We start from the raw sequence: 23620 nt of genomic DNA, 5'->3' as shown, positions 1-23620 counted from the left end.
CATGCATTATGTATATGTACAACAAAACCAAGTCTACTCACACAAACAGTCGCTGCCTGGAGTGCGACTGTGCTTCTAATGCCCCGCCACATTATGAAGAAGAAGGCAGTAAGTAACACAAAAGAAAAGATCTTGGAGCCAGCAGAGGTTTGGATTCTGCCCAGACCCCTCCTGATTCTCCACTTTGCATGGTGGTGGTTCTTTTTACCACTCATGAACACTCCCATCTAAAGCAAGTACAGATTGTGTCCAAGGCTTGCATTGACCTCAACATCTCCCAATATTTTGCGCCCTTTCCTATCTTGATAACAATTCAAAATCTCATTTCTCTCTGAAAAATCTATTGGGCCAATCATGCCTGTATCTCAGAGACTCATTTTTAAAACTGGACCATCAGCATTAAACCTTCCATTGCAGTGGAGGAGAGGGAGAGGAGATTTGATTTCTGGGGAAAGCCTCATGTAGACTAGCAGAAAAGAGACACTATTGAGGCTTTACACTTTCCCACATCAGAGACATCCTTCATATTCCCTAAACAACTGTGTGCATTATTAAGCATTGATCCTATGCAATGATCACTGTACTTTATTTATCTTCATTCGTAGGATTTGAAGTCATTTATGCAAGCCTTAATATCCTTAATGAATAAGTAATGAATTCACATTTATCTAGGGTTGAAATTGAGTTTCTGCAATCTTTTACCATTTGACAATCATTTATTCTCTGGTAGCTCACTTGTAAAATTTTGTTGGCCCACTCAGCTTCCAGATAGAAAAAAGAAGTCTGAAAAAAGGATGACTTTTCTGCTCTCCTGAGAGTGTGAGTGTATGAGAACATTCGAAGAGCAAGCAAAATGACATCATTCCCATTTTCTTATCTAGAATGTCTCAAATGCGGTTGATCATTTGAATCATCTATGGCTATTGCTATTAGAGCTGACTCCCAAAACCCCCAAAACAAATACCACCAAAGCTAATGAATTATAACCTCTAGGGGGATGAGCCTGGGCTTCCACATTTTGTTTTGATTTTTAACAAGCATTTCCAGTGATTAATCAGGCAAAATTGGGAAACTGATCTAGTCCAAAGGAGAAAAGACTGCTTAAACTTCTCACACATCATAGACCATTTTGATTGTATTGTATACATGTTTTTAACTAACCCAGAGCTAACAAATTCAGTTCTAATTGCATTTCTAACTTTTTAGGGAGTTCGTTTTGTCTAGGGCTATTGATGAAATTCAAGTACCTGAACCCCATGAGCAAACACATGGGGAAAAAAGTGGGCTCTTCTCTTGATGCCCAAGTTTAGCCAGTACCAGAAAGCAGTGATGGACTCCATGTATCATGTTCTGTAAAGAGGTCCTTCAGAGAACAAGAGATCACCCTGCACCAAAATTGGACAGAAGACTCATAAGGAATGTGGCATATGTTGTGCTCCTAAACTCATTGCTTAATCTATGGCACTTTGGGGTGCTATATATAATTTTCATGAAAGGCAAATATTTAAAAATAGTCTGTCTTTGAAAAAGCTGGAGCTGTCTTTGCGAGACTCTGAACTGTGCTGATTTAATGTAGCCAGAAGCTTTATGAGGAAAGAAGCAATCCTGGATGGACACCAGGATCACCATACGTTTTTTACTAGGAATTTCTTGGAGCTGTCACCAGTATCAGCACAGGATATTCCAAGAAACCACTGCCAACGGAAGTGAGATAAACTGCTGAAAGGAGCCCCCTGGGATGCTGAGCAACCGCCAACTGCCAAGGGGTGGTATCTAGAAGCTTCCAATGTGTTGCACCTCTGAGCTGTTGGTGATAACCTCTGCAGAATGGAGCAGCCGTTGGAAGTTACACAAAAAAAAACAAACAGACCATAAGGGTACTCTCTTCATGGTATTAACTAGTCTCACCCATATCATCCCAAGTAATTCTTTTTTTGTTTTGTTTTGTTTTTTTGAGACGAAGTCTCTCTCTGTTGTCCAGGCTGGAGTGCAGTGGTACAGTCTCAGCTCACTGCAGCCTCCATCTCCTGGATTAAAAAGAATCTCCTGCCTCAGCTTCATGAGCAGCTGGGACAACAGGCACGCACCACCACACCCAGCTAATTTTTGTATTTTTAGTACAGACGGGGTTTCACCATGTTGGTCAGGCTGGTCTGGAACTCCTGACCCCAGGTTATCTGCCTGCCTCATTCTCCCAAAGTGCATTATAGGTGTGAGCCACGGCACCCAGTCCCAAGTAGTTCTTGATATCCTGGAGAAAATTAGATTCAAGATAAACCTGATATACTACATACATTCAACCATACATCCATTTTCATTCACTGAATATGTATAGATCCCTTAGTAGATACTGCTACATCATTTTCTGGGTGCTGGAAAGAGTGGCATGAAGTAAGTGGATGACTGCCTTTATTTATTTATTTATTTATTTATTTTTAACCAAATATGGGCTTCTTCCAGACAAGTGTAGCAGGGTACAGAGTGATTGTAAGTATGGACTATGTACCCCGAGTAGACAAGGAAAAAGGTATGAACCATAGGTGTAAAACATGATTAGAAAAAAAAAAAAGTTTTAAGAGCAATAACTTGAAGGTCTTGCAGAGCTAGATAGAGATGAATGGAGGAAGGTGGTGGTCAGTGAGTGAGATCCTTGAAATCAAGGTCTGGAAGTTATGAATTATTGTGATGATCAAGGATATGACCACAGTTGAGGGAGGCAGAATGAAGAATTTACAGAAACTAAGGAAGTCAAGGAATAAAAACATCAAGTCCTAGATATATTGTTCATGTGGGTACTATATAGGCTTTAATTAAGCAACTTGAGTTGGTCTGAAGTTACTGGAACTCTTGTTTATAGTCCTGAACTGGGTCTCAAATACCTGAATTCCTAATGATGAATATGGAAACAAGCATACATCTAGAAACCATGAGCAACAATCTAGAAAGTTTGATAAGGTTAGTAAATATACCTGTTAGAAATGTACAAATCCCTGCCTATTTCAATGTATTTCACCTATCTAAAGAAGAGCCTGCAATTCTGACCATTGAGTTCCTCCTTCAGATAAAGACATTGTCTCCCACAGCCTTCCTATTTAGATTGGTGCAAAAGTAATTGTGGTTTTGCCATTACCTTTAGTAGCAAAACCCCAATTACTTTTGCACCAACCTATAAATATATCTAGCATAAGAAACAAATGATGGGATAACAACATTTACAGGACATCAACCCATGGCAGTTTAAGTAATTAACCAGTTGTTACCACCTAGTCTGGAGCAAAACTCTAGAAAATGAGGCAACTGGAAAACAATGAGGAGAAGGCAAGGAAGGTTATCTAGGAATGACAGCTTAGCCAGGGAGCCCTGGTTTCCCTAATACAGAGTAGCAGAAAGCTCTGGGAAACAGAGTGTAATTGGGAGTACATGGCTTATGTGTAACATGAAGATAATATTTCTTTTGGGGTATGAAGTTTAAATAAAATAGCACATGTCAAATATCTGGTGCTCATTAGATGGTCCATATATATCAGCCTTCTTCCTCACCTGCTCTTCTTAAATAGAATATGTATTTGTATTTCAAGATGATTTTACCTACAGCAATACACACACCAATATTACTCTGAAAGCCACAGACAAAAGAAATAATATCTTCCTATTTCTGTGTACCTTTTCTTGAACCATTTATTTGACTGGGTCTTTAGAGTTAAATTAATTAGTCTTTTGGCTTCCTTATGAAAGGTATCCTGTCTTCAAATAAGATGTTTTTCAACAGCATATCGAATGAAATAAGCCTTACATGAATGAGAAAATAGTGCAGGATTCTGTTTATACAAAGTTCTAAAACAGGCTAAACTCATTTTTGATGAAAAAATATCAGAACAGAGGCTACTTTTGGAATAGGAGTGGAGGATATGTGGAAAAGAGCACAAGAGAACTATTCAGATGATGGTAATGTGATAGCAATATTCTATAGCTTGACGGGGGTAGAGTAGCAAAACTCAGTCAATACACACTTCAGATTTGTCCATTTCATATATAAATCAAAAGAAAAACTATAAACAAATATTGACCTGTAATTAGTCATATACATACTAAAGTATCTGGGAGAAAACTGATGTGGGTAAATTACTTTTACATACATTCAAAAACAAAAAAGATAAACTGATGAATGTGTAGAAGGATGTATAAATATGTAATAAAACACTTAAAACAAAAATCCATTGGTAAAATCTAGGTGGTGGCTATACAGGTTTCTACTGGAAAATTCTTTCAATATTCAATATTCAACTGAACATTTTCATAATAAAATACTAGAAAAAATGAGATATTTTCTCACTCATGTTTTCCTGGTTCATATTCCAATTCTTGATGAAAATGTTGACATTCTTTATAGTTCTTACCAATGAACATTTAAAAAATGGCTACATCCAAGGGTGAAACAGATGCATTTTCATCAATAGAGAAACATATGTTCAGCCCTTAGGTAGTGCCTGTGGAAAACATTTAATATTGCAGGGCTTCTTGTCACTTCTCAATAGTTGTCAGATTGTCAACTCCACATCCCAGGTGCTCAGCAAACTGTAATTTCCAGAGCTCTCTGGCGGAGGGCATATAGATCTACCCAGCTGACCTCACATAAATATTATAGAAATCTATCTTCCATGAAAAGGGAGAAAAAACTAAAAGGATCTGAATTTACCAATATTTTAGTTGCTCAGGTGTTCAGGTTTCATGGCTCCCTCAAATGCAATACATTTTTACAAATATAGAAATTCTTTCTCCCTGACCTAGTTTATGGACTGAGGAGCCTTGGGTTTCAAATATTCAAAATATTTCAGGTGATATCAGTTCCTAAAAGATATTTTTAATAGATCCACTCTAACTTTTAAAGATCAAAGAGGAAGGAAATGACATGTGACACCATTATGGAATTTATCATTCCTTCCTCCTTGAAATAATATTCACGCTACCTTTCTTGTTTCTTATCCTTATTCCTCCTTCTCTCGTATTTCTGAGGTGTTCCTAGTCTCAGCTTAGGGGTCTCTTCCTTTTCCTATTTGCATTCACACTTAAGCTGATCATAGTTACCTGGTTTCATAACATTTTAAATATCATCTATGTGCTGATGATCAATATATATCATTTAAACCCAAACCTCTCCCCTGATTTCCAGTCATGTACGCTCAACTGTCTACTCAGTTGAGCGTACATGACTGGAATTGTCCAGTTGCATGTCTAATAGGCACTGCCAACTTAATATGTTGAAAACGAAGCTCTTGAGCTTCCCCCAAGATCTGATTCTCCTGAAGTTTCCTCCTTATTTACATAACAGCAATTCCAACCTTGCGTGTGTTCTGACAACAGCTTTTGGAGTCATCTTTAGCTCCTTTCACTCTTGCACAGACCGCATCTAATCTGTCAACCCATCCTCACAACTTTGCCCTCTAAATATACATAGTATCCAAACCCTTCTCACACTCTCCATTGCTCCTTGGTCTGAACCCCCATGATTTCCCAGGTGAACCTTACAGCCTCCTAGACTAATCTCCCTGCTTCTGCCCTTGCCCCCCTTCCATCTATTTATTCACAATCTAACACCAGAATGCCCTTGTTAAATATGAATGGAAAGAGCTCATTCCTCTGCTCAAAATAATCTAGCAGTTTCCCTTTTCATGCAAAATAAAATCCAAAATCAACGAAAGCATCTACAAGGTTCCACACAGTTTGGCCCCCCATTTCCTCCTAATCTCCTATGACCCTTCCCCTCTCACTCAGCTCCAGCTATACAGGACTTGTTACTGAGATTCCTCATCTGTGCCTTTACTGCACGCCAACTATTTCTTCTTGGAACTCACCTCATTCACAAAGCTTGTTCTCTCACATTCCTCAGACTTTTGCTCAAATGTCAGTGTAGCAGTTAGCTCTTCCCTGACTATACTGCTTAAAACTACATGCAGCTACCCATTCCCACAACACTCTCTGCCTTCTCTCTTTGCATTATTTTTCTCTGTAACACTCATCACCATCTAACATATTCATTGTCAAACACCATCTTACAGCAATGATATGAGAGTGAGGCATGTTGCTGTGAACTACATCCACTGAAGGCTAATATTTACTGAAGGTCCTGACCATCAAATTGGCTTAAGTCAGTTTAAGACAGTGTAATTTCGATTAGTGCTGTTACTAATTTAGTGTGATTATTTTGCACAACACTTGCTTTCATTGTCAAACACCATCTTACAGCAATAATTTCTTAATTATTCTTGATTAATTTAAATGATATGATATTTGTGAAGTTAAGTTCTCCAATTCATTCATGTATTTAAAAATATACATTGTGTGCCTACTTTTCTAAGGTCTAGGGATCAGAAATTAATAAATTAGACAAAAATTCCTGACCTCATTGACCATGTATTTTAATATGGCTATGAAGGCAAAACATATATACATGCTTATGTACATGCATAAATACATTACATTAATACTGTGCAAAACAAGTTCTTGACCTCAAGGACTGAACTAACAGAATAGAGTAAGAACTGTTGAAATAGCTGGGTTTTGCACAGTATTCATTCGAGGGCAGTAGATCTGTTGCTTAACTCCTAAAAGGTCGTGACACCTGTCTTTAAGCATTACTAATTCTATAAATTAACAACAATATAGACTACATTTTAAATACAGATTATGGTTAATTTTTCCATATATTTATACATCATGTTACTTACCTAGAATATTTTAAATGAGTCAGTACAATACAACACTCAGGACAGATGTATTTCAAGATTTAATCAAGCTCGATAAAATGTCACCATTTAAATTATTTCTTCTAAATTTTTAACTCTCACAACTTGATTTATACCAAAGGCACCCAAAAGTCTACTTGTCACCATAAAATGAATTTTGATAAAGGATGAAGATTAAGGTAAAAGCATGGACATAGAGACATTTTAGAATCGAAGAAAATCTAAAGACTATCCTCCTCAGACCATTTTAATTATAGCTGAGGAAATAGACAAGATGTTAAGAAATTTGTCTTAACTCACAAAATGACTCAAAGCAGAATAAGGTCTACAATCCAGTGCAGTGATTCTAAGTCTCCAGTTACTTTTCTCTAAAATCCTATTAGAACTTGATATGTTTTCAGAAGTGCTGGGAAAACCCCTCAGTCAATCAGTCCAAAAATAAATCTACTCATTCTAGTTCTCATTAATTTATTTTTAAACAGTCACACTTCCATTCCACCTTTGAAGACTTGCAAAATGCCTGCCTGTATGTTATACAGTTTATCAAGGATATTAAAATAAAGAAGGAGCCCACTCATTACTAAAGAAGAGACAATAAGTACCCTCTGGAAAATGAATGTTCCATATCACTTACTCAGTGCTAAGATTTTCTTTCCTTCATTTTCCACACTCGTGAACACTTGGGGCCCATGAAATGGAGGAAATCCAACCATTCCATTAGTATGCAAACGCCAGCCTAGCCAGGATGGAAATTTACTTTCAAATACTTTGATATTCAGGGACTGCAAATAAGCTGCAGGCTAAATTTGGCCTCAGAAATTTCTTTGCCAGATCAGCACAATATCAAAAAATGTAAAAAGTGAATGCACCCATTCTCTTTTGACTTGTACTGGTTATCTCAGTTATTTGTCTTACCAACAGCCCCTTGCAGGCATGTAAGTATGTGGCTTCTGTGTGCCTCACAGTAGTGAGAAATATGTACCTAGAATGCTGGATTAGAATCTAAACCCCTCCAAGGGCTATTGCTGTTACCTTGAGCAAGTTATTAACCTCTCGCTGGCCTGGTTTCCTCACTGATAATATGGGGAGGATGACAATAGTACCTAACTCATTGTATCGCTGAGGATACATGAGATAAAGCACTTAGAATGTTCTTGGCTACGTTAGTATCTCTTGGGCTTTTACTTTGTGCCCAGCATGGTATTAAGCAATTTCTATGCATTGTCTCATTTATGAGGTATATATTATCTCCATTATGCACATAAGGAAACTGAGTCTTAAAGTTCATATTGCAGCAGTTCCCCCTTATCTGAAGGGAATATGCACCAAGATCCTCAGTGGATGCATGAAACAACAGATAGGACTAAACCCTATATATGTCTTTTCCTATACATACATACCTATGATAAATTTCATTTATAAATTAGGCACAGCAAGAGGTTAACAATAAATAATAATAGAACAATTATAACACCATACTACAATAAAAGTTATGTGAATGTGTTCTGCTTCTCTCTTACTCTCTATCTCTTTCTCTCTTAAAATATCTTATTATACTATCCCCATCCTTCTTCTTAGGATGATATGAGATGATATATTGCCTATGTGATGAGAGGAAGTGAAGTGAATGACAGGCATTGTGACATAGCATTAGGTTACTATTGACCTTCTGTATTCCTGAATCAGTGTAACCATCCCTTGTTTGCAGTAAATGGCTTGGTGTCACTTGTTTCAGGAGATCCTTTACTAAAGTTTCCATAAAGGCTCAATGCTTTCTGGTTCAACACATTGCCATCAATTGAGATTTTTTTCTGCTCATGTCTTCTACCCACAAATATAATCCCTTTTACATCCTAACTACTTATCACTTACTTTGGCCACAAGTTTTGCAGTTTGAGGTATGACAGCAAAACTAGCACAAATTTCTTTTTGTTCTTCACAATATTATTGGTAGACAATTTGTTCTTATTGTAGACCTTAGCAACATCAGCATATAATTTTTTTTTCTTTATTAAGTTGAGAATTCACCCTTTTACTTAAAAGGAACACTTTGCTGTTTCTCCTTGGCATATCCAATTTGCCAGCATCACCACTCTTGCTCTTTGAAACCATTATTAAGTAAAATAAGAGTTACTTTAACACAAGTACTGTAATACTATACAAGTCAATCTGATAGCCCAGAGGGCTACCAAGTGAGTGACAGGAAGGTCGCACCTATAGTGTGGATACACTGGACAAAGGAATGATTTGCATCCTAGGTAAGACAGAGCAAGATAGCATGAGATTTTATCATAATACTCAGAATGGAATGTAATTTAAAACTTAGAAAGTGTTTTGTTATAGAATTTTCTAGTTAATATTTTAGGATCCTGTTGATTGCAGGTAACTGAAACCATGGAAAGCTAAACCTCAGATGAAAGGATGACTACAGTATTTTCCCAAAGATTCTATAATTAGTAAATCATGGAGTGAGGATTTGAGTGAAAGCAGTATGACATCACAACCCAATTCTTAGTACTGTGTGCTGAACACTCAGTTAATTTCACTTAGCAACACACTTCCATGCCATTATAGCCCTTCTATATTTACCAAACATTTGGATTTGATTTTGTAATATTTCTCTCCGATATGCAATAGCTGCATTCTTATCTGAGTCAAATGGCAAATCTATTATTTTTCTCTCACCCTTTGCTCCTTTTACAAGCGCTGATGACCAGTAACCATTCATTTGACTCTCAAAAGTCATCATTTTTTTTTTTTGTTCTGCATGATTTCTCTCTTCAAGAACTACTTGGGGTTGGGCATGGTGGCTTACACCTGTAATCCCAGTACTTTGGGAGGCCAAAGCATGCAGAACACCTGAGGTCAGGAGTTCCAGACCAGCCTGGCCACCATGATGAAAATTTGTCTCTACCAAAAATATAAAAATTAGCTGGGCGTGGTGGCATGTGCCTGTAATCCCAGCTACTTGGGAGGCTGTGGCAGGAGAATTGCTTCAACCTGGGAGGCAGAGGCTGCAGTGAACTGAGATAGTGCCACTGCACTCCAGTCTGGGCAACAGAGCAAGACTCTGTCTCCAAAAAAAAAAAAAAAAAAAAAAAACTGCTTGGATAATGGGAAAATATGTGCATTTTCTTGCATTCAGGTGTAAGGAACACATGAAGGAACACTATTTTCATTAATTTTCATTATGGTCTTCAGATTCATAAAGGTTTGGTCCACAGAACATATCAACTAGCTATTTTGCAATCACCTAAATAAAAATACAAGAAAGTAATCATACTGGGTCATACAGAATTTGAGCCCAATAGCAGAACAAAAAACTTGCTAAGAACATTTTTATTAGGCAAAATTCTGAAATTTTATTCAATAGCAGCAACACTGAGGGTGTGCAGGAAACTCTGAAATAAGATGAATATTATAACCTGAACAAGCTCTAAAATTTATCAACTTCTACATCATAATGCTTTGATTTATGAATTTTTTATAGCTCATAGATTCTATTATCTAATTATTGAAAGAACTTAAAGTTATCTTTGTCATCTTCAAATTTTTAGAAGAATCTTATATTACATAAATTAAATGTTTACCAAGGCTTATAGCTGTGTAATAACTATCTGAGAGGACAAAAATTTCGTATTTTATTCATAAACTCAATCATTTATAAATCAGAGCTTCTCACATTGTGGTTCTTTCTAAGGCTGGAGAAGAGTGGTTTCCATCTAATTTATAATCATGGTACTTGCCTCATAATGTATCTTTTGCTTTCCAATGGCAACTTCAGAGTTTTCTTGCTAGAGTCCACCTGTAAGGCTTATTTCATCATCTTCCCCGCTTGTAGATTATGGACTGGCATGTCATAAACCCAACTTGAAGTAGAAATTCTTACTGTGTTGCAAAATAGCTTTTCACGTGATTTTTGTTTTTTCCAGCACGTGGGTTCTTAGGCATTTTCTGGGAACCAAAAAGATGGCATAGAGATCTCTCTTCCACATATAAAATATGTTGGACTTGGTTGCTCAGACATGAAAGACAACCCAAAGACGAAACAAAGGAAGATGTACAGCAGACGCACCATGATTTCTAAGTTAGGAAATGTCTAATCCTTGAGACTAGGAAAATGAGAGCAAAATGATAGAATCACAGAGCAAAACAGCAAAGGCACCTCAAGGGATTATCTGGGGGGTTGCCTTTCAGGTAACCAAAAGAGTTCCTTTGGAACCTTAACCATCCTGCTTAAGGTTATATGAGCAGTACAGTCAAGGAAAATTTGACCCTGCATCCCAGGCTCTTAGCAAAGAATTCTTTTCATTCTCCACACTGTGCCCAGGTGACAGATTTAACATAGCTTTAGCACATGGTTTTTTCAAAGTGATATAAATTAATCTCTTGTAGTAGTCAGTATCTATGTCAGTAACATCATCATATCCTTGACTCAGGCACTTTTTCTGTCTTTCATTGGCAATAAATTCCAACTGTTTATGGACACTTATAAGAAAAATAATCCAATTGCTGCTTCACAAAATAGCATATGCTTAAAGGATATTTTGTTAAAACATTTGTGAAAATGCCAACATTTAAAAAATAATTTTAGAGCATTTGGGAGACAAACCACCATGATTCACCTGGAAACGCTTTCAAAGCCCATGATGTTCCTTAAATAGCTATGAGACCTCCTACTGTTTATGTTTTCTTTGTGATCCTGTAGACAGATTTGTTGCCTCACTTCAGCCTTGTTGTTATTTGTGTTGACAACAATGTACAGGCTATATAAACTTAAATCTACCTCCCCAGCAAAATATATACTGGAGGTATGTACTCATAAAATTTTTCAATGTATACTTTAATTTTCATCAAGGGTTTTTATTATTGTTATTATCATTGTTTGAGGGAACTTTGTAACTAGCAATAGATTACACATAAAAACCCAAAGAAACCAAGAATTTAAAAAATGAGAGAGATTTTCATATTTTCTAAAATGAAGTATTTTACTGTTAGACAAAATACCTTGGGTCAGGTTTGTACATTTTTTGCTTTGTTCTTTTATGTGTATTATTTATTTTTTAGATATAACCTAAGTTGCTTCTTTATTTTTAAAATATGTAGGCTATAAAAGATTTCCATTTATGTTTACTTTTTTATTGAGCATGTAAAATTTATGCCATCTACTTTAATTTTCTATATAGAAGCATATTCATGAAAGAATGTCCTGTACATTATTTGTTGCTTTAAATATTTCTCCTATTTATCACAGCTTTTGATATATTGTTAATATCTGACTCAAAATATTTGGCATTCTGCTTTGACCTTGCTCTTTATGAGTTCAAGTATGTGATTATTCTATTTTTACAAGTATGTTTTACACTATCCAGAATAAAATGCAATTTATAATGATAGAAGTATTGAACTTTCACTTTGATAGTCAAAATCTCTCTTGTGACATCTGAACACATTTGAACAAATAAAGGTTAAAAATATCGGCCTATACCCAACAATAACCTCCCATACTTTGTAGGAAAATGAAGCATTCGAGCCTTGGAGTCAAGAAACTTGTGCTCCAGTCATTGTCAGGATTTTATATTATCATAACATTTTTTCTGAAAATCTCAAAACCGCTCGTGATTTCCATTTTTTTATCTATTAGATGTTGATGATAATACCTGTGCTATCCCCTTACAGAATTTGTAAATGTAATTATTAAATACCTCCTATATTCCTAATATATACCTGATACTTTTTAAATCTTCATTTGAATGTATGTTAATCACAAGCAGGTTTTCTTATCTCTAGATCATAGAGGAAGAAGGAAAGATTCAGAGAAGCTAAATAGTCTTATTTTGAAGTGGCAGAATTGGAGTTTACCTCAACTGCCTAATGACATGCCCTCATCTAGTGTATAATAAGTTGGAGGAATAGAAAATACAAGTGGTTTTCAGTTTTATTTCACTTTATTTTTTAATTTAATCTATATGTTACCAAAAAATAAAGTCTCCTGAATATTGATAAGAATTTTCCAAAAATATTCCTCATATGTTGAAATACATTGGCCCATATTTTAACATCAGTATGCATTTCTTATACAGTTTGATGTTCCTGCATTTCAAAGCACAAGATTATGATCTTTTGATTTCAAAAGATGAAATTCCACCAGGCATTCTGTTGATTATTTCCTTTGCCATGCAGAACTTTCTAGTTTGATGTAGTCCTACTTGCTTCTTTTGGTTGTGTTGTCAGTACTTCTGGTGTCACATCTATGACATTATTGCCAAGACCAATGTCACAGAGCGCTTCTCCGGTTTTTCTTGTAGAGGTTTTACATTTAAGTCTTCAATCTATTTTGAGTTAGTTTTTGTGTACAGTGTAAGATAAGAATCAAATTTCATTCTTTTGTATGTATATATCCAGTTTTCCTAACACCATTTGTTGAAGAGACTATTCTTTCTCCATTGTGTGTTCTTGGCATCCTTGTTGAAGATCAGTTCACCATATAAAGGTGGGTTTATTTCTGTACTTTTTATCCTCTTCCATTAGTCTATACGTCCATCTCTATGCAAGTATCATAATGTTTTGATTACTATAGATTTCTATTATATTTTGAAATCAGGAAGTATAATTCCTTCAGGTTTGTCCTTGCTTCTCAAGCTTGATTTAGCTATTTACAAAATAATCAAGAGATTGAAAAAGCAACCTACAAAATGGGAGGAAATATTTGAAAACTATGTATCTGATAAGGGGTTAATCTTTAAAATATATAAGAAAGTCCCATAATATCAAGAATAAAGTTAATAACTCAATTAAAAATGGACTAAAGACATGTATAGACATTTTTCTAAAGACATACAAATGGCCAAGAGACAAATGAAAAACACCATTAGTCATCATGGAAATGCAAATTGAAAACACAATGAGATATTACTTCACACATGTCATGATGGCTATTATCAAAAAAAAGAAAAAAGTGTTGACAAGAATGTACAAAACTTAGAATCCTTGGACACCATTGCTGGGAATATAAAATAGTGCAGCAACTATGGAAAACAATATAGATGTTTCTCAAAAATATTAAAAATAGAACTACCATATGATTCGGCAATCTTACCTATATGCAACTATCTAAAAGTATTAAAACCAAGATCTTAACTGATCTTGCAACAGTATTTATTGCAGCAGTATTTACCATAGCCAAGATGCATAAACAACCATACACGGATAAATTGATCAAGAAAATGTGGTATATACACATAAGGAAATACTATTTAGTCTTACAAAAAGAGTTCTGAAATAATGACAGCATGATGAACCTTGAGGACATGCTAAGTGAAATAAGCTTGCCACAGAAGGACAAACACGGCATTATTCCACTCATGGGAATTATATAAAGTCAAATTCATAGCATCAAAGTATGGAATGGTAGTTGCCAAGGGCTAGAGGGAGGGAGAAGTGAGGGCTTATTAATTAATGGGCCCAAAGTTTTAGTTAAGAAAGATAAGAAAGCTCTAGAGATCTGCTGTAGATTGTTGTACCTGTTGTACCTATTGTCAACAATAGTGTATCGTGAACTTAACTTCTTGGAGAGTAGATCTTATGTTAAATGTCCTTACCACAATAAAATAAAATTTTAAAAGAAAGAGGAAATACAATGTAATCTCTCTCTGCCCCAAAAGAAAATAATTCTACCCAACAATCAAGTGGGCAGAGGAAAACACAGGTCTTCCCAAAGAAGAACTTCTCCTCAATATTTATTCATTATTTACTAAACATCTACTTAATGCCTATGACTTCTAGTGCATTCTGGAGCTACATAAAATATGGTCATAAAATATAAAATTTGGAAATTGAAATGTTCTGTAGGGATCATTTAGCTCAGCTGTTTCATTTAACAAATGAAAAATGTATCTTATTTTATTTATTTATTTACTTTTGAGAGGGAGTTTCACTCTTGTTGCCCAGGCTGGAGTGCAGTGGTGCATCTCGGCTCACGGTAATCTCCACCTCCCAGGTTCAAGTGATCCTCCTGTCTCAGCCTCCTGAGTAGCTGGGATTACAGGCACCCGCCACTATGCCCAACTAATTTTTGGTATTTTTAGTAGAGACCGGGTTTCAACATGTTGGCCAGGCTGGTCTCGAACTCCTGACTTCAAGTAATTCGCCTGCCTCGGAGGCCTCCCAAAGTGCTGGGATTGCAGGCATGGGCCACCACACCCGGCCGGAAAACTTATTTTAAAAAACAGGTATTCAAATTTACCCATGCTCTAAGTCTCTTATATCTAGATCAATAGTGCTGCCAAAGCAGTTTCAAAACATTGTTGCTTAATACTTCCTTATAACATATAATGCCAGCAGGCCATCACACCACACATTCAATTTAGAGGTAAAGAATCCTATCGCAGCCAGATGATTTCTCATGCATGAATGTAACAGAGAGGTATTTTCAGAAACTCAAGAATAGAATGAACTTTTTTTTCTTTTTTTGAGACGGAATCTCGCTCTGTCGCCCAGTCTGGAGTGCAGTGTCGTGATCTCGGCCCACTGCTGCAAGCTCCGCCTTCCAGGTTCACGCCATTCTCCTGCCTCAGCCTCCCTAGTAGCTGGGACTACAGGCACCCGCCAAAACGCCCGGCTAATTTTTTGTGTTTTTAATAGAGACGGGGTTTCACCATATCAGCCAGGATGGTCTCGATCTCCTGACGGTGATCCGCCCACCTCGGCCTCCCAAAGTGCTGGGATTACAGGCGTGAGCCACCGCGCCCGGCCTGAACATTTTTCTTGAAACATAACTTTCTTGATGCAAGTACTCTGTAATACTAGTAAATCTAAAAATATGCAAATGACTACTTTTATTTTTTTAAGAGTAATGGTAATCAAATAATAAAAGTAGAAATAAATAAAAATTTAAAAGTAGACTGGTTTTATACATAAATCACTTGTGATTTATATTTTTAAAAGACTAGTAATAAAATAATAAAGGCAGAAATAAATAAAAATTTAAATCATGGGTGCTTTAAATGCCCCATGCTTCACAAGGAGACACGTTCTTTATTGAAACACACTAATTACACATTGCTGAGTTGTCTCACACACTAGCCCTGTGCATCAGGAATTCAGCCCATGGGTTATGCATCCGGATGGAAACGCCCTTAAATGTTCACCAAGCCTAGTGTCATGTTCCTATCAAATGTCACAAAACACATAACATAATGTCCACAAATCATGAGGTGTCCTCTTATTGCCAAAAATACGTAGGAAATAAAATTAATTTTCAGTCAGATGGAAAAGCTTCTTCCACAGACTTATTGCTGAAATATCAAACTTCTGTTAAAAAGATAAACTATTATCTGGGAAATGTTTTCATGTTATCTGAAAGGTAAATAAAAATCTTTAAAAATGGAAGATAACCATCACAATTTATTTTTCTTTGTTTTTCCTTTGAGTTTGTTTGTGTATCTTAAGCATTTAAAGACGGCATCCAACAAATTAGTACTCACTTTGAAAAACACACTTTTGTTCCTTTATTTTTAGAATTTTACTTATTGCCCATCAAGTTCTGCTTCCACTACTAGGCTTTATATTTACATATATATGCCTCTATTGTGAGCAAGGCAATTTCATTCCTTGAAATGCAGAACTCCATGTATGAGATAGCTTCCTTTTAAAAGAAATTAGGAATTCTGGAATAATTAAACTACTTCTTAAAACTTAAAAAATTTTATTACTAACAATGCTCAGATCAGACCAAATTCTCTCGCTTACATATTAATATTCTACCTGTTCATTGACTGATCTAAAATTTCCATTCAATTTTAAATCTTCCTTTTTGCAGAAAATTTTATTTGGATCATTATCTTTGTCTTATCTTTTCAAGGATTCTGACTGCCTTAGGAAGTTGGAAAGTTTAAGTATAATTTTCAGGAAAAAAAGTCATGTCTCTCACACAGATACAAAATGATCACATGTAAAAAATTTTATTTAACTCATAATTGACGGAGAGCAGTAAGATGTTATGACTGGTTCAAAGTGTGTTTTAGAAGCTTGAGTATTTATGGAGTGGTGAGATTCCTGAGTTAGATACAAAATTAGTGCATGCCCCACAAAGCCATAAATGTTTGGCCTGATCTGTTCTATCAGGGAGAAATTATTTGTATCTCCACTTGTGGTTTCAGTTTATACGCAGGTGCACTAAGTCTGCGCTTATTGTCATGAGTAAAGAAAGACCTGGCTGGGCCGGGCACAGTGGCTAACCTCTGTAATCTCAGCCCTTTGGGAGGCTGAGGCGGGCGGATCACGAGATCAGGAGATCGAGACCATCCTGGCTAACAGGGTAAAACCCCGTCTCTACTAAAAAATACAAAACATTAGCCGGGCGTGGTGGCGGGCGCCTGTAGTCTCAGCTACTCGGGAGGCTGAGGTAGGAGAATGGCGTGAACCTGAGAGGCGGAGCTTGCAGTGAGCCCAGTTCACCACGGCACTCCGGCCTGGAAGACAGTGAGACTCTGCCTCAAAAAGAAAAAAAAAGAAAAAAAAAAAAAAAAAAGACCTGGTTGAACTATCTAGTATCTAGACAATCCTTGGGTAGTCTTCACTCCCACGTGACATTTAAGTACATGCCACTCACCCTTTTGTTTAGGTTCATCATTGACATAATTTTTCTGCTGGGGTAATTTAAAAACTAGGCAACTATCACCAAAATTCAAGGAAAGATTTTTTTTTGTATGGTCAAAAATGTGTAGTTTTCTCACTGAAATCAATGCTATGCATACACAGCTCAGATTCCCCATCCTTTTCAGCAATTCCTCTCAGAATGTATAAAAATATGAAGAGCAGGGCCCGGGCGCGGTGGCTCAAGCCTGTAATTGCAGCACTTTGGGAGGCCGAGACGGGTGGATCACGAGGTCACGAGGTCAGGAGATCGAGACCATCATGGCTAACACGGTGAAACCCCGTCTCTACTAAAAAATACAAAAAAACTAGCCGGGCGAGGTGGCGGGCGCCTGTAGTCCCAGCTACGCTGGAGGCTGAGGCAGGAGAATAGCGTGAACCCGGGAGGCGGAGCTTGCAGTGAGCTGAGATCCGGCCACTGCACTCCAGCCTGGGCGACAGAGCCAGACTCCATCTCAAAAAAAAAAAAAAAATATGAAGAGCAAATAGAAAAAAGGTAGTTATTAGATTTCACAGCAATGTTATTGAAATTAACTTTGAAATATATGTAACTGTTAAATCACATATTCCCTTTAAAATATTAAGAAGAAAAACAGACAAGCAGTGAAAGGGTTTGTGTCTGTGAAGTGGGAGGACTAGTTCTTTTCCTTCAGAAAGTCCACAGGAAGAGCAGCAGTCAGAACTAAATGTGAATACTTCAGACGGGAATTAAGTTTCCTTAAAGGCCATGAGATAGTTGAAGCCTATATAGAATCATTTGTACTTCTCTGATAAAACTCAATTCCAAGAAAACTTAGACATAATTGCTCCCACATTTGAAATTTGTGTAATGAATTGCTGATTGAAATTCAATGACTTTCACAAGTCTGATTTTTTCCCATGTCAGTTTCTTTGAAGATGTATTGATGTAGAGAAAATGATTCAACGCTTTGAATGCAATTCAACATAGTATATGCAATTTTCAGTTCATTGAAGCAGAATTGAGCTCAAATATGTGGATTGGTATTTATATCTATAGGGAGGGGAATGTCTTTCCTTCTCTTTTAGGTTCTGATGTACAAAGCATTTTGATGACTTCGATACGTTTCTTTTAGTCAACTTTGAAGATAAATCAGACATATTTGCTAAAATTATTGGAAATATTTTTTTAACCTAGTTCTGGAAAAGAACTTGACTTTTGAATGGACGTCCTCATAGTAGTAAAGAATACCAATATTACTTGGGGAAAATGTGGAAACTAGATTTCCATACAACCACTCCTAATCATTTTAAATATACACAGAAATATATATGTGGAAATATAAGAAAGAGTTGTATTATCAGGAAATGCCGTCTAAAAGAAAACCCTAATTTTTTTTTTTTTTTTTTTGTAATCTTACAAAAACATTCTAATGAGTGGTTGGACAGGGGAGACATGAATAATATACCATAAAACCTCATTGAAAATCCCAGCCCCATTGCTGCTCTTGCCACATGGAGGGCGGTTATTCCCCAGAACTCTATCTCACAGCCACATCCCACCTCTGAAACTCTCCAAAGCCCTCATCTACACCGGCTACTTTCCCGTTTGCTTTTTGTCCAAGCTTCCTGGATCTTGGTTTCACTCTCTAACAGTTTTCACCATCTTGGTTACTGCCTTCTACCATAATGAGGGTAGAACCAGGAGAAAGGGAGAAGTTCAAGTGGGGAAAGTCAGGATACTCTTTAGAGAGAGGAGAAGGGGTAAGGTTGTTTTATTATTTTTATTATCATATAGTATATTATTCTCCCTGTTACCCACGGAACCATTTCAGGTTGGGTGGTTTTGTGGGGTTTTTGTTTTTTTCCTCCATGGCCATCAAGACAAAGGAAACAGAACAATGTAACCAATTTATTTTCTGATTCATGTTTTAGTGATCATGAATTATCTTTCATTCCTGCCATGCTGCACATTGTTCCACGGCCATTTTCTTTACTCACAGTTTCTTGTGCCTAGAAAATCTTTGCACTTTTTATTTTCATCTTGCTAACTCAAACTCCTTCAAGTCTCTACAAAGTCACTTCCCGGAGGCTGCTCTGTGCCCAACCCGTGCTGAGCGCCCATCTGGATGTTCCCATTGCACCCCACATGCTCTCTGATTACAACAGCCGCTGCATTATATTACCAGGACCTGTCGAGGCATATTAGAGGGAAGTTTCTGAGTTTGTTTTCGTGTGTTGTATTCCCAGTGCTCCCTGAGGAGTGGGCTGGGGTGCATAGTAGGGGCTCAATGCAATTATGTTGATCAGAATTGAACTGAACTGAAATAAAAAGGAATAAAGGAATAGAAGGTAGAAAATGGTCTGGTCATGCAGGACTGAAGACAGAACAGGAGCAGTCTCCCACATGAGCACTGGGACTCAGGTGGGGAACACTATAGACTGTTTCTGTGGCTTGCTTTGGCCAATTAAAAAAGGCAGAAGTGTCAATGTGTTGTTGGGGCATAGATCGCAGTGGCCTTGTTTGGTTTCTTTTGTTCTATTTTGCTTCTGTCACCACCATGAGTAGGCCATGCCTTAGGTGTATAGAGAGAAAAAACAGTTTCCCCTCCAATATGTTCAACATTCACTGCAGAATACTTCTGTGGCCATATGTGTGGGGATTTTTTTCCATAATCTTGAGATACCAACTGGGTGTCCCAGTTCGATTCCATTCCAACACTAATCTGAGTTTGTGCGGACACCCCACAGGTTAAAAGGTCAATCTCATATGACTGTCCCTCTGCCACAATTTCAACTACAAATCGCAAGAAGGCGGTTCCCAGCTTACCCAGAACTCTGCTTCACTCGTATAACAAATGAGAGGTTTCCATGACCCCATTCTTGGGTTCAGTTAATTTGTTAGAGCAGCTCACAGAACTCACTTGTTTTTACCAGTTTTTTATCTTAGTAAAGGACATGATAAAGGATACAATTTGCTGTGGTTCGAATATTTGACACATCCATATCTCATGTTAAAATCTGATTCCTGGCCAGGCACAGTGGCTCATCCCTCGAATCCCAGTGCTTTGGGAGGCAAAGGCGGATGGATCACTTGAGGCCAGGAGTTCGAGACTAGCCTGGGAAGCATGACAAAACCCCATTTCTACAAAAAACTATAAAACAGCCAGGTATGGTAGCATGCACTTGTAGTTCCAGCTAATTGGGGGGCTGAGGCAGGAAGATCACCTGAGCCCAGGAGGTCAAGGCTGCAATGAGTTGTGTTCACACCAGTGCACTCCAGCCTGGGTAACAGTGTGAGACTCTGTCTCTAAAAAGAATAATAATAATAATTAATAAATAAATAAATTAGCTGGGCATGGGGTGTGCTTCTGTAGTCCTAGCTACTCGGGAGGCTGAAGTGGGAGGATTGCTTGAGCCCAGCAGTTTGAGGTTATAGTGAGCTATGATCCCACCACTGCACTCCAGCCTGAGAAACAAAGCAAGGTGCTCTCTATAAAAACAAATTTAAAGAAAAAAAAAAATCCTAATGTTAGAAATGGTGCCCAATAGGGTGTGTGAATCACGGTGGGGGACCAGATCCCTCATGAATAGATTAATGCCCTCCCTTGGTGGGGTAGGGAGGCAGTGAGTGAGTTCTTGGTCTATAAGTTTCCCCAAAAGCTGGTTGTTAATAAGACTTTGGCACCACCCTCTCCTCTCTTTTGCTTTCTCTCTCCTCTGCCATGTGACCTCTGCACACGCTAGCTCTGCTTTGCCTTTCACCATGAGTGGAAGCTTCTTGAGGCCCTCATCAGAAGCAAATATTGGGGCTATGTTTTTTGTACCGCCTGCAGAACTGTAAGCCAAATAAACCTCTTCTCTTTATACATTATCCAGCTCAGGTATTCCTTTACAGTAACATCAACGTTCTAAGACATGGATACACATTCAGATAAAGAGATATGTTAGGGTGAGGTCTGGGAGGCTCCTGAGTGCAGGAGCTTCTGTCTCCATGGAATGGGGACACATCACCCTCCCAGCATATGGATGTGCTCTGAACCTTGTACCTTTGAGATTTGTAGGGAGTTTCGTCACATAGGTATGATTATTAACTCAGTTGCCAGTCCTCTCCTCTCTCTAGAGAATGGGGGTTGGGGCTGAAAGTTCTAAGCCTCCAATCTTGGCTTGGTCTTTCTGGCAACCAGCTCCCATCCAGGAGCCCACCAAGAGTCACCTCATTAGAACATAAGACACTCGCATCACCCAGGAAATACCAAAGGATTTAGTGGTTCTGTGTCAGGAATTGGGATCAAAGACCAAATATTACAAGAAAAGATTCTCCTTCCATCTCTATAGCGTAGGAAATTACAAGGGTTTTAGAAGCTCTGTGCCAGGATCTGGGGGCAGAGACCAATATAAAAAATACTTCTTATTTCACACCTATCCAGTTCCCCAGGCCAAGGAGGATGAGACACATGAGACGGATTTAATGGACCCAGAGCCAACTAACCCACCATCCTGCAGAGGGAGGCAGGAGTGTTCCATGGCCATGGTCCAAAACAAAGCACCCAACAAGGTCCAGCCTAGACGCACTCAACCTCAGCCAACCCACAGATTCATGATCAATAAGAAAAGCCTGTGGTTTTAAGCTGCTGAGATTTGGGGCCATTTTTTACACAGAAAAAAAAATAGATGCAGATATCAACAAGCAGGTTCCTAAGGGGGAATGATAAATGGTCAACAGGTTTCTTTAAACACAAAAATATATTCCACTTTGTTAGTTACAAAAACTGTGAAAATCAATGCAATTTAAACAAGTGATTAGCTATACATACTCTGAGCACATGGAGACAGATGAACCTCAGCTCTGCCACCTGCTAGTTTCAAGATCTTGAACATGTTACCTACCAACTCTGAGCCTCAGTTTCCTTATCTGTAGAATGAGAAAATAAGAGCATTTACCTGAAAGGTTATTGCAAATAACACACAGAATACACGTAAGGAGCTTAAAACAATGCTTATCAAGCATTATCCAGGAAATACACATGAATCATTATTTACAAACATGTAAGATGACAAAGGTAGTTAATGCCATTGTTGGCTAAGAGTATGCTGAGTGGTTTTTATAAAAAATAAAAAATTGCCTTTTAAAACATAATCACAATGAGAATACCACATATCTGTAATTTAAAGTTTTGGCCAAAGTTTTTTTTAAAGGTACATACATTCTGAACATTATACAAAATAAAAACCAAAAGCAGTAAGATAGAGAAGAGAACAGGGACCATAGGTGTGAGAACAGGGACTAAGTGTCAACTCATTGGACTGAAGGATGCAAAGTATTAATCCTGGGTGTGTCTGTGAGGGTGTTGCCAAAGGGATTAACACTGGAGTCAGTGGGCTGGGAAAGGCAGACCCACCCTTAATCTAGGTGGGCACCATCTAATCAGCTGCCAGCATGGCTAGAATTTAAAGCAAGCAGGAAAATTGTGAAAAGATCAGACTGGCCTAGCCTCCCAGCCTACATCTTTCTCCCGTGCTACATGCTTCCTGCCCTCAAACATCAAACTCCAAGTTCTTCAGTTTTGGGACTCGAACTGGCTCTCCTTGCTCCTCAGCTTGCAAATGGCCTGTTGTGGGACCTTGTGATAGTGTAAGTTAACCCTACATATATAGGGTTTCATATATATATATGTGTGTGTGTGTATCCTACATATATATCATACATATATATGATCCATATACACAATTAATATATATATGTATCCTATTAGTTCTGTCCCTCTAGAGAACCTTGACTAACACAATGGGCTTCAGGTTTAGTCCTAACTTCCTCTCTCAGTTCCACAGCTCCATCACTTGCAAACTACATGATGTTAAGCAGTATATTAGATATCATTCCAGTTTTCTTCAACTTTTAAATAGGGAAAATAGCACACATCTTATATAGTTGCCATAAAGAGTAAATGTGATGCTGCCTATAAAGCAACTGGCTCATTTCCTCACACATGCTGGGTGTAAAATAAATGACTGCTTCCTCCCTGATACCCTGAGTTTAGGAGACCATTTTCCTTTTGGGCTTTTATTTCTTCTATGGTTGCATACATTATGCTAAAGTAATGGTTCTATTTAGGCAAATAATTTCCCAATTAAGATTTTTAAAAACCACATCAGTGATTTGTCATTGTTTAGAGAAAAGCCTCGTTGTCATACCAAATGTTTTCCTTTTCTAGCCATGTGTACCTTATTATGTGGCCATCATTACTGAAATTAAGGTGGTT

Source organism: Rhinopithecus roxellana, chromosome 21 (assembly GCF_007565055.1).
Source record: "Rhinopithecus roxellana isolate Shanxi Qingling chromosome 21, ASM756505v1, whole genome shotgun sequence".
Classification (NCBI taxonomy): Eukaryota; Metazoa; Chordata; class Mammalia; order Primates; family Cercopithecidae; genus Rhinopithecus; species Rhinopithecus roxellana.
The sequence above is the reverse complement of the archived record's forward strand: the minus strand, read 5'-3'. Positions refer to the sequence as shown.